Source organism: Microtus ochrogaster, chromosome 5 (assembly GCF_000317375.1).
Source record: "Microtus ochrogaster isolate Prairie Vole_2 chromosome 5, MicOch1.0, whole genome shotgun sequence".
NCBI lineage: Eukaryota > Metazoa > Chordata > Mammalia > Rodentia > Cricetidae > Microtus > Microtus ochrogaster.
In genome coordinates, this window is record NC_022012.1 from 42,253,800 (window position 1) to 42,270,258 (window position 16,459).

The 16,459-nt window shown below is 45.7% G+C and overlaps 1 protein-coding gene across 1 annotated transcript in view; it reads left to right on the top strand.

The window, feature by feature from the left end:
- Positions 1-5,611: 5,611 nt before the first annotated feature.
- The window catches only part of LOC101982168 (NXPE family member 4), a 260,581-nt gene continuing 249,733 nt past the window's right edge, over positions 5,612-16,459 (top strand). Inside the window, exon 1 of the mRNA XM_005347270.3 lies at positions 5,612-5,841. The gene's annotated coding sequence lies outside the window, so the exon portion shown is untranslated. The remainder of the gene's footprint in view (positions 5,842-16,459) is intronic.

The following is a 16,459-nucleotide window of genomic DNA, read 5'->3' on the forward strand; positions in this document are numbered from 1 at the left end:
TGTGTCTGTGTGTGCGTATTGAAGCCAGAGATCAATGAGAGTTGTCTTCCTCTATCAGTCCCTGTCTTTTTTGAGCCCAGAGCTCAGCAATTGGCTAATCTGCCTGGCCAGGAAGGTCCAGAGATTCTCCTGTCTCCATCTCACTCTACTGCCAGTGCTAGGCTTGCAGACACTTGCCATGATGCCATGCTCCAGTCCTTTCTTCGCCACATATTATTACATGTTATGCTAAAGCTCCAGGGTGTGCAAAAGCTGCGCCCTGAGTTCCTGGACCATCCAGTTCAGTGTAGAAGGCGAGACCTTTAGGCATGGCATGGTGGGTGGAGGCAGAGCACACCGAAGCAGTGGTAAAAAGGGTGAGCACATGTTCCACGACAGGAGCATGCTCGCTAGACTGAATGCCAATGATAGACCTACTACCTTAAAGCAGTTCAGGTTTCTCCTCTCTCATTTTTAGGTATTAGTCCAAAACTATAGGCATTGGTAAGTCTGTATTCCTTCTGGAGGTGTCATAGGAAAATCATGTTTCTGGCTTTATCCAGCATCTAGAAGTTTCTCAAGGTCCTTTCCTCTACCTTTAAGAACACATCATTCAATCTCAGATCTTGTTCCATCTCGTGTGTGCTTGTGTGTGCTTGTGTGTGTGGGAGTGTGTGTGTGTGTGTGTGTGTACAGGTACTCATGCCACACAAGAGGAGGTCAGCCTCCAGTACTTTGCTCTGTTACTCTTCACTTTGTTTTTATTGTTTTTGATACAGGCTATCCTATTGAACTTACCTCTTACCTATTCAGTTAGACCGATTAGCCAGTGGTCCTCCGGGGATCCTCCTGTTTCATCCTCCCTGACACTAGAATGATGAGTGTATTCCACCATCCTAGATTTTATGTGGGTGCTGGGAATAGAATTCATGTTTTCACGGATTTCACAGGAAGCACGTTGCCAACTGAGCTATCTCCCCAGCCCTCTCGTCACATCTTCTCTTCACCCTGACACCTGCCATTTTCTAAGGATATTTGTGATCACATTAGACCTATCCAGGTGGCCCAAGATAATCTCCCGTTCCAGACACTTTATCTCAGCTGCGGTTCTCCTTTGTCGGGAATGCTGCCACATTCTCAGGGAACGGGATGTGGACCTTTTGGAGGGGCTGTTATTCTGACGACTACAGAGATCTGAGCCTGACTGATGAGGGCAGATGCATAGGGACAGGCTTGAGTGTCCACCTTGAACAGAATCAGGAAACTCAGTGTAAGGATGCTTCAGATGCAGAGGGCTCTGAAGTAAACCTTGGGGGGTGGGGCTGGAACATTGAAACCCCAGTGGGCCGAGAGAAAAGTTTTGGTGAAGGAAATGTGGGGTGTTTTGGGAGGTACTGAGTATACTGGTCCAGATTTCTTTGGGCTCTGACGCCAGGCAGGGCTACCAGGCAGGGCTAACTAGGTACTCTGAGAGTCATAAATATCAGCTGAGCCATTTCTTTGGAGGAGGTCTGCACCCTCAGCCAGGTCTGCCTTGGATCACCTCCCAGCATCCCCCTTTTACATGCTTTTTAACGAGCACTAAGATAGAAAGGGAATAAATCACTCCCAATCCTTATATGAGCATTTTCATTGTCATCCCCTGCAGCTGGCAGTAACAGGGAGTACATAAAAGTGACATCTAAGAGCTGGAGGGCCTTGATTCAGAGGGGTGCTCATCCCTGAAGTTTGGTGGCCAACGTGGGCCCTACTTCTGCAAGAAAACTGCACAGCCAGCTGCTTCTAGAGAACCCAAGAGACGACAGAAGGTGTGCTAAGTCCCCAAGGATATACCTTTTGGTTCCTGTCCCCATCAGCATGTTGGAGAACAAGACCTGGCTGGGGGCAGGGAGGGGGAGCGGAATCTTCTTTTCTCTGATTTCCTCCCCCGACCCTGTCTTACACTGGCAGATAGGACCGGTGGGGATACAGCAGCTGTTATGAAGGTCTCAGCACTTTTTGTTGCCAGAATCCCAGGCCCTGTACCACCTGGTTTGGGGCTTTGGGGAGTATTGAAGTGGGAGCAATCTAGGCCCTGGACTAAGTCATCACTTGCCCTCTAGTGTCCCTTTCTCCCCCCCCCCACTTCTCTTTAAGCAGCAGCCAGACGTCTAGGAGCTTCTCAGATCGCTGAACCCCACTTATGCTTGAGTCTGCCCAGAGGTCCACAAGGATGCCGGCATCTGATCTTTGCTGGTTAGCACTCTCGACTCTTTCGTTGACTGGTCGTCTGAAAACAGGCAGTTAGTTAACTAATCCCAGGCCTGACCACTCCTGCCAAAGCCATTGCATCTATCTGGTCTAGGATTAGTCTCCTAACCACACGTACTTCTATCCCTGCCCCTCCCATGGCACAATTAAAACACACATCAGAGCACATCTTGTCTGTGCAGACACCCAGTAGCTCGGTTTTTCCCCTAGAACAGAATCCAGCTTTCTCCGTGTAGTGGTCTAGGCTCTGCCCACCCATCCCTTAAATCTTACTTCCTCCTCTTCCTCCATTCCCCTTCCAAGTGTTCTTTAGCTTTCATTAGTGTTCCCACACTGCTGGCAATAGTCTTCCCACAGATCTCAAATGGGTCCACTCCCTCCCTCCCTCAGGCCTCCTCCGGTCAGATATGTTGCCGAGGATCTCTCTAACCCACACCCTTCATTTATCTTCGGGAACCTATAGTGGTGTACCCGTGCTTCTCTCTCCCGACACACACCCCATCCAGGAAGGTCAGGTCCACCGGCGTTGGTGTTCTGTTTCGTCTACCTTTATGCCCATAGTTCCTGGTCCAGGGTAGCTAGTTCATACACTTGGTTGAATGACTAGATGAAGGGATTGTTTACATCTCAGATAATGATTAAGGCTGTTATTACATGACGGGACCTGGTATGTAGATAATACTTATTCCGGGCTCCTAGAAACTCACAGCCTCCTGAACAGAGATAAGGAAATACATATTGCTTTAGCAGACTGTGATAAGTGCTATGAATGAGGTATGCATAAAGTACCATGAGACTGCAAGTGGGAAGATGGTTTTTCCTCAAGGTCTAAGGAACTATAGAGACACAGGGATGGATTTGAACTTGAGTTGAACTCATCAGTTGAAGGGCTCTGAGTTGCCCTTAGTGCTAATTGCTTGCTGATACATCTTCAAAATTGACTATAACCACCATGGCTAAATCTGCCTGGATTTTCAAGGATTCCCACACTTCAAAAAGCTCATGGAAAGATGTCAGAGTCTAATACTAGGTCCCAGAAACCATTGTCCTCCCCAATCCTAAACAGGACCCAAGATAGGCAGCTACTGTTCTAAAGGCCTTGTCAGAAGAAACCTCTCCAAGAGCTTCCAACTGTAGTTCCTACAAGTATTGTAGTAGCTGATGGTAACCCAAGGTTCTGGCCTCTGGATACAAAGATTTGTCCAGTTGTACCAGTATAAATGCAGAGGCTGGGATGAAGGTGCCAGAGAAGGCTCTCTTGGCTGCAACTGGCCCCATGAGACTTCTCTGGGACATCCCATGCCTCATTTGAGTTGGTTCAGTTCGAACATGTTGGTCCAAGCACGCAGGTGGTATTAGTTCTCCATCATCAAAGACATCCCTGACAGGCAGCACTTGGACTGCTCCCTGGAAGCAGCGATGCTGCAGGCAGAAGCCTTTGCTGAGGTCCATACGCGAAAGCCATTAGGTAAAGCACCCTAGCTGCGTCTGCCTAGGAGAAAGGCTGTGCCTGTGTAGCCCTGCCTAACAGGGATGAACCCTGAAAACAGCACAAGCCCTGAACAGACGGATGCATTCACATTTATGCCTTCCATTTCCCAGGGGGTTTCACACACGTTATTTAATTTGGTTCTCACGGCGGTCCTATGAGGTGGAACAGTCATGTATTTTATTGTTTTTATTAGTATTTTTCCCATTACAGTTTATTATAGAAATTCTGGAACGCATCAGAAGGCACAATGAACACTATAAAGATCACGTGTAATCATAGCCTGTGAAGATGTATCTTTCTGCCCATCCCCCCCCAAGGCGTAAAGACATAAACAATCTATACAGCTTTCTGTCTTGGTGGTGGCAGCTAAAATTGGCTCCAATTCCTATACTATTGCCCATGTAAGTATGTCTGAAAATTTCTAGATGGGCTCATAGACTCTCTTTTCTATTCCATAAAGTTCCTGAGTTGCAACCCACAGAGACTCAGGCTAAAACTGAAGCTGTTGGGAACCATGGATTATCACATTGAATTGAGCAAAAGCTGCAGATACAACCTCACAAACGACAGACACCTAAGTATCATAAGCCACAGACAGTAGAGAGCCTAATGTCACTTCGATAAACGGACACTTCAGGCTCCATCAATCCACTCAAGAGCCAACCCCCAGGGAGAATACCTCATCGTTCTAGAGTGTCTTACCTGTTTATAGCTTGGCCACGGATGACAGAGCACTCAACTTGACAAGGCAAGCACCGTATTCAGGAGCAGACACCATCCTTTTGGAGGTCAAATTGGATTTTAATGTATTTCCAATAATCAAGAGAACAGCAATTTGACTTCAGATTCATCTACTATCTTTTTAACCACTCACCTGTGGGGGGAGACAACTTTTAGTACATGTCTTTCTTTCTGTGGACTATTCTAGTTCTCTAAGTTCACTTGACTCAGAAAATTCCTGCTGACCGTTTTGCTTTCAGATCTCAGTTTTTATTTTTTTTTACTTTGAGGCATGTTCCATGGCTGCCAATCATAACAGTGTTTTCCCTCTAGTTACTTAAAAAACGTCATATTTGTCTTCTCACACAAGCAGAAAATTCCCCGAGAGCTTAACTACCCTTGTTATCAGGACCCAGTATAGGAGAGGATTTGCCTGAAGAAGGGTAAAAGGAGAACCAGAATTGGCCTCAGAGGGAAGACATATGGTGTTGGAAAACAGGGAAGGATCTAGGTACAGAAATGAGCGTGTGCCACACACCAACAAGCCCCTGCCTCAGAGCCGTGGGATGAAACACCGGCACACGGTACGCATTGGCCAATATCATACAATAGCTTCAAGCAATTGTCTAAACTGCAAGCCTTTGCATTTGAGGAGGCTAGGCTATCCTGCAACCCTCAGTAAGCCTGTCCTACATCCCGTCAGAAGACAGGAGCGGAGCGTTGCCTTCATTTTCAGTCATCTGAAAAAAATCCAAGAATGTGGAACGCAAAGAAGAATGCATGGACTCTGACAACCTGTGCCAAAAATAAGTGCCCCACCGCGTGAGGCTGTTGGATTAAATTGATTACTTTATGCCCATAGAGCTCAGGAAACTGTGTGACAGTCACCATCGGCGCGAACATGATAGGTCTTCTCAGGTAAAATGATAACAAGAGATAACATTTACAAGATGCCCCTACGTGCTAGGCACTATGTAAGCCACTTTCCATAATCAATCTCAGTTAACTCCTATGCATCATGCTGTGGCCTGCTGTGGTCAATGGCGATTGCACCCCCTCCAGGATTACTTTCTCTCCTGCAGCGGCTGGTTAAAAACTACACTTCCCAGAATGCCTTGCAGCTTATAGTCCTCGTGTGATTTTGATTCATCCATTTGGAAGTGAGAACCGGAACTCCTCACTGAGCTAAGTAGGGTGATGAGGAGTTTGAAGTGTGCTGTTCGGTTTTCTGATGCATACTCAGATGGTCTAACAGGTAGACTCTGGAAACAGCGGTGGTAATGACAGATTCCAAATCTCTCCGTTTCCCGTGGTCTTGGATTGCTCCTGTGGTGAAGGGATCCTGCGTTCAGAAGTTTGGACAGTGGCCTCCTGTTTCCCCAGCTTTCTGACTGGCAGATGTAAGTGTCTTCCTAGTTGACTGGTAAAGTGATGGCATTTTGGAACTTCTTAATATTGGCTGAGGCTAGAGTCTGTTTTCTGTGTCTTTCAACAATTGTATAAGTACCTGGTCCCCTACCTATATTCAGCCCTTCTCTGCTTAAAGAACTTTACGCGTTCATGTTATCTCCAGTGAAGCCCGATGCAGCCATTTTATGGGCGGAAAAACTAAGGCAGAGAATAATTCCACGCATCCTCTAAGATTGTAGGACCAGTGTGTGTGGAAATGGGATCTGAGCTCTGGAAGTTGGCTGACTTTGCTGGGTGATTGACACCCTTTATACTTTCATCCCTAACTTCGAATCTACACTCTCTTATGTGTTATGAAATATGTTAAACTCCAGAGATGTGGAAGTTATGCACACTTTCTTCTAGCTCTCCTGCTTTGTGATGGACAGCACGGGTAGCCACAAATACATTTAAATTGCAGCGTGTCCTGTTTGTAGCGTGTTTGCATGGGAAAGAGGCATGTAGCATTTGAAAGCACACAATGTAAATCAAAAGCAGGTTGTAAAGGAGCTGGTGGCTAAAGGGATTCGTTTTGAAAGTTGATTGACATATGATCCAGTGGAAATATTGGTAAGAACAAATGGAGGGAGCTAGGAAGAAAGGAAAGAAAGAGCTGGTAAATAGGCCGACATCCTTCCCTTTCATGGAACTTTTTGATGGGTCTCCTGGCTACCCCATAATCCCCAGACCAGCGACTTTAAGTTGACTTTGTCACATCCGTTCCCGTTTGGGACTCTAAAGAAAAAGGTAAGCCATGAGCAGGGAACTTGAAAGGAATGAGCGGCCCCACTGGAAATTCCTTTCTAGTGCTGAGCAGATAGGACTTGGTGACTGGGTCACGTGAGACCTCTGATCACTGCTGACTGAGGAAGAAGGCCCTAGAGAAGCCAATGAGATTCCCAGTAGAGGTGTAATCTGTTGGCAGAAGGAAGACTCCCGAGACATGAGCTTCTGATGAAGCTACAGGAGGAGTGGGGCCAGGCCTATGCCTCAGGAAGGAATTTCAACTGCAGGTTTGTTTCAAAACTGAGAGTGACTTGAGAGGAATACCCTCAAAGTTAGGGATAAAACCGGAGCCAAACAATCAATAATAATGAATAATTATGGAGACAAGCTCAAAGTTTCCTGAGGGACAAACTTTTATTTTCTTTAAAGATCCACACTTCCAGGCTACAGAAACCTCTCTTTGACAAACTAGATCTCCTTGGTACCCAGATTCATAGGCTATGTGCTTCTCCCCGAGGTGATGCAAAGGCGTTGTGCCCTAATTGCTGGCCGGGGAAAAATAAAAGCTCACATGAGCCTTGGGTTTATGAATCTGTAGATAAAACTGGTATTGACAGTACAAATTCTACAGAAAACCAACAAGAAAAATTAATAGGGAATCATTTAAAATTTTTTATTACATTGTATATTATTTATTTTGCTTGCATGGGTATATGTGTCTCAGAAGGTGTACACATATGAAGTCAAAAGACACAACTTTTGAGAGTTGGTTCTTTTCTTCCATCACGTGGGTCCTAGGGATCAAAACTCAGGTAGTCAGGGGTTGGCAGCAGGCACCTTTACCCACTGAGCCATCCTGCTGAGCCATCTTGTTGACCTATCTAATAGGAGATCTTGAGGCAAAGGTGGTATAGTAGTCAGGGTTCCACAGAGGAGCAGAACTAATAGAATGAATCACTTTATGAATATAAAAAGGAGATTTATTAGAGAGCCTTACAGACTGTGGTCCAGCAGTGGCTGTCCACCAACAGAAAGACCAAGAGTCCAGTGGTTGTTTAGTCCACAAATGTGGGATGTCTCAGCTGGTCTTCAGTATATGCTATAATCTCAAAGAAATAGGCTAATGCCAGTGAAGGGATGCACTTACCAGTGAAAGGAAAAGCAAGCAGGCAAAGAGAGAGCAGGCTTCCTTCTTCCATGACCTTTATATAGGCTGCCAGCAGGAGATGTAGCCCAGATTAAAGGTAGAAGATCCCATCTCAGAAGATCCAGATCAAAGGTGGGTACTCCCACCTAAAATGATTTAATTAAGAACAAACCCTCACAGGTGTACTTGTACCCGGCTGCTTGGGTTTAAGTTAATTCCAGAGGTAGTCAGGTTGACAACCCAGAACGGACATTACAGATGGGCTTTGAAGATGCTTAGGTGAAATACATGTCACTGGTGGTTGGCTTCATTTTGGGGGGTTGGGGTGGGGGGGGACTCAAGACAGGGTTTCTCTCTGTAGCCCTGGTTGTCCTGGCACTCTGTAAACCAGGCTTGCCTCGGACTCAGAAATCCTTCCACCTCTACCTCCTGAGCGCTGAGATCAAAGGCAGACGCCATCAACACCTGGCGACTCCATTTGTCTTAAGAAGCAGGGATCTGTGGTCCTCTGCTCTCTGTTCATCAGTTGACAGTTTCACACACTAGCCATATATTAGTGAAAAGTTTCCCCTTCGATCACTCAACTCAGTCCAAACTGTAGAGACACGACGAGCCCCCGCTATCCATCCATAAACTATGCATTCACTAATGTTCTGGGTTCTCAGGGCCACCAAGACATGCCAGTCACCTGACTGTGACAGCTAACAAAACATAAATGAAGTGCTTACAACTCTTTCTTCCCCTCTCCCGTCTGAGAGTAGAATGGCTTCTTCCTTGCCCCGGTGTAGTTAGACTCTGTGCGGCTGTGTGACTAGCCAGTGGAGTATGAGGAGAAGTGACAGGTGTCACTTCCCTGCAGAAACTCTGAGCGCCAATTCTTGCTTTACAGCAGTCTCCCTTCCCTGTTCTATTGTGACTGGCAATGTTACAGTACCAGCTCTTTTGTCAGCCTGGTTCCTGGAGCCAGGCAATATAGAATCAGTTCCCTGAGACTTTTAGCAAGAGCAAGAAATAACCCTATGCTTCTCTCAGGAGCAATGTCTGAGGTCACTCCTTACCATGGCGTAATTTAGCCTAATCTGCCTTATACAAGGCAACCCTATAAAACTAACTTTTATTGAGGCCTAACTATATCCTGAGCATTGTGATGAGGGCTTTGTATGCATTATCTCACTGAAGTCTTGTAAAAGACCATAAGGTGTGTGTGTGTGTGTGTGTGTGTGTGTGTGTGTGTGTGTGTGTATTATTCTGTTTTATAGATGTTGAACTGGGTCCCAGAGCTAAGTTCAAACCATGCTGTTATTTAACGCTAGAATGGAATTTTAGAACCTTGTTTGCCTGGATCCAGAACCTATGGACTTAACTGCTGTCTTAGTTTAGTATGTATTTCTGTAACCAAATATCTGACCCTGGGTCTAAAATTCTAGTGTCTGGACAATGTAAACCAAGTGGTGCTATGAGACTAAATGCAGTCTGGAGAGTGGTGCTAATCTCATCAGCAGGGTGGTCACGCCTTGCCATGCCTCTGTCGCCTCCTGTCCTACTCAGCTTTGACTGTCAACTTGGCAGAGCCTAGAGTCACGTGAGGTAGGGGGGTCTCAACTGAGGGATTGCCCAGATGATACTGGCCTATGGGCATGTCTGTGTGCGATTTTCTTGATTACTAATTGACATAGGAGGGCCTAGCCACCGTGGGCAGCGCCATTCCTGCACTGTATAGAAAAGCCCGCCAGCAAACAGCATTCCTCCATGGTTCCTGCCTCAGGCCCTGCTGTGACAGGACTGTGACCTGGAAGCATAAGCCAAATGAATCCTCGCCTCTGGTAAGCTGTTTTGGCCAGAATGTTTTATCACAGCAACAGGAAGGAGACTAGACTGACTCACTCTAGGCCCTGCCTCTTAAAGTTTATCCCCACCTTGATATCGCTTCACTGGGAACCCAGCCTCTCCACACATGAATCCTTGTGCAGAAAAAAATAAAATAAAATAAAAATCATTGTTCCATATAATTTCAGGTAAAAAAAAATTGAAATAGGCTGGAAGTGCTCTGAGCATTTTAAAAGTGGAGTGTTCAGTACTCATTAGAACTTCTTGGGAAGAGATTTATGGAAAAGTGAGAATTGCAACATGGGCAGGTGGTAGAGAGGAAAAATGGAAGCTGTAATGTTCTCTGGCCTGTTTAAAATGGGAAGGGGGAGGGAAGAGGCCTCGTCTGTCTGGGTGAAATAAGGCAATACAATGGCTATGCCAAACCTGGAAATTGGTTTAGTCTACCCTTAAGAGTATCACAGTCAGAAAGGGGCGATAAGGCATTTACCCAAATTACTATCATAATTCAGGCAAGCCGGAATCCTCTGTAAACGTGTTAAGATGTACCAAAGCAAGATAAAGCAGAAGCCTCTTCGCCATGGCAGAATTGGGGCATGAAGCATGAAGCCAGCAACAGGAGGGGCAACACAGTGACCCAGGTGCTGGACCCCTGAGCACACAGCGGTCTCCGTCCTACTCCAGAAGGTGCTGGTAGAGAAATAACCCAGACATAACTCAACTAGATTAGTGCAAGATGGCAGGAGAAATATATCTCCTGTTGCCAACAGCAATGACCAGAAGGGCTAATCGGGTAACAAAGCCATCTCAGTACATTTTTATCTGTGACATTAGTTCCATGGGATGACGCTAAACTTCTTAGTGTCCTCGGTGTGCTCAACACATGGGACAGAGTCTCGGGATCTCTCTTATCAACTTCCCAGATTCTGTTCTTGGATGTCTGGAGTATCATCCAAAACTCTTGTTTTATTGCCCAGATCCCATGTGCTTTCAATATTGATAATCTTTGAACCTTATTTAGAAACTCGTTCCCCAGTAGCATCAAAGAAAACGTGTCTCTGGAACTTAAGGAAAGCCTGCAATAAAAGTAACAAAAGTGTAAGAAATAATGTGATGGGTTTTCTAAAATATATTCATATTCCTTTAAGAATTTAATGGTGAAAAAAAAAGTAATTCCAAGATGGGCAAAATAAAACCGAAGTGAGGCAGTCCGTAGACTTCTAAGATTATATATGGACTTCTAAAATGTGTTGCTTCATTTATATCTTGGTTGGAGAAATCCAAATTTTCATTAGATTTTTCAAAGAAGTTGCAACTCAAAATATTTAAGATCTTTGAGTGTGCTGCTGTTGGACCTTAAGGGCAGTGTGAGTGACACAAGGAGAGGGGACACCCCCAGAAAAGCGTGTGGTCCTGTAGGTTTCAGTGGAGTGCACAATACCTCCAGAGCAATGGTAGAAAACAGTGTCAGGAAAGAACAAGCTCCTACAAGGCCTTGAATGCCGCTTATTTGTAATGTAATAAGAAGCCTGTGGAGGTTTGGAGGCAGGAAAATAATGTGTGGAGTCTGTGCTTCTGGACCATAAAACCATCAGGTGTGCAGGAGGGATGGGCGAGGAGACAGAACAGTGGAGACAGCCAGCCGCAGGCCATGATTGGCCCTAACAAGAAGGCTGAATAAGTAGAAAGCTGTAAATAGGAGCAAGGCGTGTGATACACTTGACCCTGCAGCTCTTCTGTTCCACACTCAGGCTTAACCAACCATGGACATGGGGAAAATCGTATCAGTATTGAACAAGGGCTGGACTTACAGTTTTCTTGTGATTATTAGGCAATCATGTATAACAACCACTTAAATAACATTTATAGTGCCTTGGGTATTTCATAAGTCATCTAGAGATTACTTATTTAAATTCCCTATCATTTTATGTAAGCGGACTAGGCATCCTTGAATTCTCACATCCACAGGGGTTCTACACCTAACGCCTCCGTGAACAGAGGGGTGACTGTAGCTGACAGTACACTGGAGTCCGGATGACAACCTGAGGTTGATTGACAGAGGGAAAGGATTTGTCATTTTTCAGGAAAATTTAAGTTCGGTGTAATAGCAACTAGTATTTATTGAACCAAAGCTATGCTCCAGGCAGTAACAATGTGACTTTAGTGCTTTGCTCTTAAAACCTGCCCAGCATCTCTAGAAAGCAGGTAATTTTATTTTCCTCTACTGTAGATGAGGAGATAGAAACACAAAGATGCATGTCCAGGGATCACACAGCTCAGCCAGAGAGGAGTGGAGCATGGAACTAGAGCCCATAAAAGCGTGAAAAACCATTTTCTTAACCATCAATTTTTTTTTCATAGAAATCAGCATGAGTTCAGATTTAGACTTATTTCAGTACACCATTTGAATGTCCATGGGACGATGTCTCCAGTGCATTCGGGACAGTGGAACTGGAGTTTGAAACAGTGATCCGAAAGGGGGTCAGTGGAGTCTGCGTGGTGGTGAAGAGGGCCGTCGGAGTCCAGAGGTGGAGCCCAGTGACCGCTGGGGAAAGAAGGGCGGAAAGGCAAAGGCTGGGAAAATGGAGTCACAAACACAGAAGACTGCAAAATGGCACTAACGTGCAAGCTAGGGAGTGGTGGACGGTAGAAGCAGAGAGGTCACCAAAGGGGAGGAGCTGAGAAGGAACCTTTGAAGTTGTCAATTAAGAAAAGTTCGGTGGAGAATAATTTGAGTTCATTATTTAACAACAGTTAGAAGGAAGATGTTCAAGGGTGACTGGGTAGTGATAAGAAAAGAGGGTGAGGCCGGGCGATGGTGGCTCACGCCTTTAATCCCAGCACTCGGGAGGCAGAGGCAGGCGGATCTCTGTGAGTTCGAGACCAGCCTGGTCTACAAGAGCTAGTTCCAGGACAGGCTCCAAAGCCTGTCTCGAAAAAAAAAAAAAAAAGAAAAAAGAAAAGAGGGTGACGGCCACAGCATCTGCCGTGGTTGGGAAGCAACAGCCCAGTAGGTAGTTCAAGGATGTAGCGGGATTCCAAAAGGCGATTTTCATTTTCTTTGACGTATTAGCATGTGAGAAACTGGAGCTTGTGGTAGGTTCTCGTGGCAGAGGCTGGGCAGGGGAGCTGCTGACTGTGTAAGGGGACGTGGGGAGAGGATGGCAGGAACCCAGTGAAGTGCTGGAGAATGACTAGCTGGGGGTGGGTAGCAAAATGTCCTGCTTTGTAAGAGAGAAGAGAAACTGTAGAAGCTAGAGGAACCTAGAGAGTTGGAGGGAGAGAGGAAGGAGGGTGTGGCGGTCATGGCTGACGGCCGTTCTTCTGAAGAAAAGGGAATGAATGGAGCAGAAATGAGTGGCCAGGGTTGGCAGGAACTTCGTTAAGGAGCCAGCCCCACAGAACCTGCAAAGCTAACGTAATACGCTTGGCCCTGATGCTAAGACTTCTCTGGCATTAGAAAAGAAAAGTTATATTAGCTTTGTAAAACTGTCACCATGCTGGGCATGATAACACACACCTGTAATCCCAGTACTTGGGAGGTGGAGACAGCAAGGTCAGAGGCTCAAGGTGATCCTCTGGCCACCTATAAATTGCAGAATAGCCTGAGCTATACTAGACCCTGTCTCAAAATTAATGAATGAATAGATAAATATAAAACTGCTATCAATATTATCATCTCTGTTAATATGTCTGTAATAATAGTCTGGGTGTGCAAACAGTATTTCCATGGTTGATCCAGCCATATAACAAACACCACCACCCCACCCTCAGAAACACTCTTTCTTCTGAAAATAGATCCATGTTATTGGGCCCTGTACTCGGGAGCATCTTTGGCTACAGAAGTCACCGAGGAGTGATTGCTGCTTCTCCTTCACAGGTGGAGGACTTGCTGGCATCCCGAATACCTCAGAAATCTGGATGATAGAGCTGCCCCTTGGGTTTTTCACTGGGTAGCTTTACTATAAGCTTGCAGTACACGTCTTATGAAGTCTGGATGAAAAGAGGCTAATATCCCTCACTGGGGCCAATTAAATGGCGCTGGACAGATCTCCCAAATCCGTTGTAGTCATCGGATGCTAATAGCAAAGAGGTTAAGTGACTCGTCCAAAGTCATGTAGCAGGCTGCTGAGATGGACCTTAGACCCAAATCTCCAACCAATGATTCTTTGTCTAGACCTTGGAGAGTGGCTTGTGTACAGAATGTCACTAGGAAGTTTCTTCCTACAAAGACCTTCCATGGTCTTTTCAAATAACTTACTTTGGGTTTCCCCCTGAGTGGTGTGGCATCCAGGTCCAGGTGCTGTAATGCTATGGCCCATCTTTTCTGTTGGAGTGCCCAGGTGATGGGTAAAACGCACCACTGATGTGTTTTGAGGGTTCATTTGGAAAGAATTAAGCAAGGCAGGAAGACTCATCTTGAGTACTGCTACCCACAGGGAGACAGGATGGCATCAAAGGTGGGAGAGAAGGGAGCCTGGAGCGTGTGCCATGCTGTGATCTATTCAGTTCCACCCTCCCCCCCATCATGGGTTATGACTTTAGAGTGTGTCACAGTTCTTCTCCCTCTACTTGTCCCCTTTCCTTCTAAGAACTCTTTACATTTTCATGTAGTGTGCATGTGTGTGACAGTCTGAGGATAATTAGTGAGACCTGCTTCTCTCTTTGCATCATGTGGTTTCTAGAGATTGGCAGCAGTGGGCAGGCTGGCATCAAGCATCTTTACCCACTGAGCCACATCTCCAGCCTTAATTTGCCTTGCTTAGGTTTGCGTTCATGGTGTAGAAAAGTCCGACCAACTCTGACAAATGTCTCTTTGATGTTTTAATCATGTAGGAGTTTCCTCTTTCCACAGGCGTTATTTCCTAGTGTTTCTGCAATGTGTTACCACAAATGCCGTGACTTAAAGCAGCATACATGTATTTTTCCCAGAAGGTTCCAGGTGCTGGAACTCTGAAATGACTTTCATTGAGCTTCTACCAGGGAGTCAGTAGGTCTGGCTCTCACACAAGCTCAAAGAGAGGATGTGTGTCCAGTTTTCCATTGGCAGCCTTCCTAGCTACACTCCTCTCTTCCATCTTCAATGCCAGTCTCTGAGAATCTTTAAAACTTTTTTGGTCTCTGCTTCTGTCTTCTGTGTCACCCTGGCTCTCATGCTTCACTTGTGTAAGGACCCCTTTGGATTTCAGGGTGGCCACCCCAAAGAAGCCTGGTACCATCTCATCTCCAGATCCTTCACTTAATCACATTGGCAGTGCCTGTATTGAATATGAGGATATTCTTTTCAACAGCACCGTCAAGTCCTTGAGTGAATAATGCCCCTACCTCCAAGATGTCTGCATCCCACATCCCATGGAAGAGCCATTAATCAGCCTATCACAAGAATAAAGTACCAACAGACATCGCTGTGACCATTTGTCAACAAATCGATGAGCAAGTATTTGTTGTGCATACTGTCTGTCAAGCCCTAATATGAGAAGGGTAGGAAACATATGTCCACACGAGACATGCTCTCTTCGTTCAGAAAACTCCTACTCATGAACGATTAGACTTTAAACTCTGAGGTACTTGCTTTAAGCGCCACAGGGCTACAGAAAACACTCTCTGGAGTTGCACCGGTTGGAGCAATCTGTGAAATTTTCATGGGGGAAAAATCCATAGACTTAAAATAAATGTGTAGCATATAGATGGAGCGGGAAGGAGAGAAGCAATTGAAGTGGGTTGGGTTATGAAAGCCAGAGTGTGGCCATAGGAACGGAACAAGGCTAAGAAACAGATTGCTCAGGATCAGGGGTCACAAGCCAAATCCAGCCTTCCGTCTCTTTTTATAAATAAAAGCTTTTATTAGAACAGCCATGCTTACTTGAAATATGACTTCTTTTATGCTTTAATGACAGAGATGGACAATTCTAACTGAAATCAAATAGCCTGGAAAGTCTAAATATTTTACTGCTGGCCCTTTGTAGAAAAAAATTGGCAACCCCAGCCTACATGAAGAATGCGCACCAAGGCCCTTTGCAAGAAGTACACAAGAGAAGACTTCAAGCCAAGTATACCAGTGAGGGGTGTGGTTCGCTTGAGTCCCCCTTTGTTTGGGTTAGCACCGTTTTCTGCTCTCCGTACTTCCACTGGGCACCAGAGCTTCAGACCCTTCAAAGTTTGCACTAGGTGCCTCATGTTGGGGCTACTAGTGTTGACAAAACAGCTCTCACTTCAAAGGAATAAAAGACATGGCTTATTTGGAGCCAGATACGAGTGACCATGTCTAGGAACACTGACAGGTCTCCCCAAATACCATGTTCTGATGAGGTAGCACCAAACTTCTTATAGTGACAGAACAAAGAGCCATACATCAAGACCATCTTTAAATACATTGATGGCGACATCAGGTAGGCCGTATGGAGAGAGCTCTGCCATAGGCCTTGGATGCCATCCGACAATACTCTGATTTTTGATTGGTGGGAAATTGGCATTTTGTTATGTTAAAACACTCCAAAAGTCTTGATCTGTTTGACAGGATGATATTTCTGACATGGTTGGGGGCAAGGAATGGCTATTCAGGAAACTCAAGATTGCCCAAGATCAATTATAATTTGGCTCAGAAACTTCAGTGTTCCAACCCTTCCACATAACCAGTCAGGCTTGTGGAAATAGCTTCTGTCCAGGACTACCTATTCAAACTCGCTAGTGAAGGTGTGCTCAGAACTGCCCATTCACACTTGCTACTGAAGGTGTGCTCAGAACTGCCCATTCACGCTCACTAGTGAAGGTGTGCTCAGGACTGCCCATTCACACTTGCTAGTGAAGGTGTGCTCATGATTGCCCATTCACGCTCACTAGGGAAGGTGTGCTCAGGATTGCCCATTCAC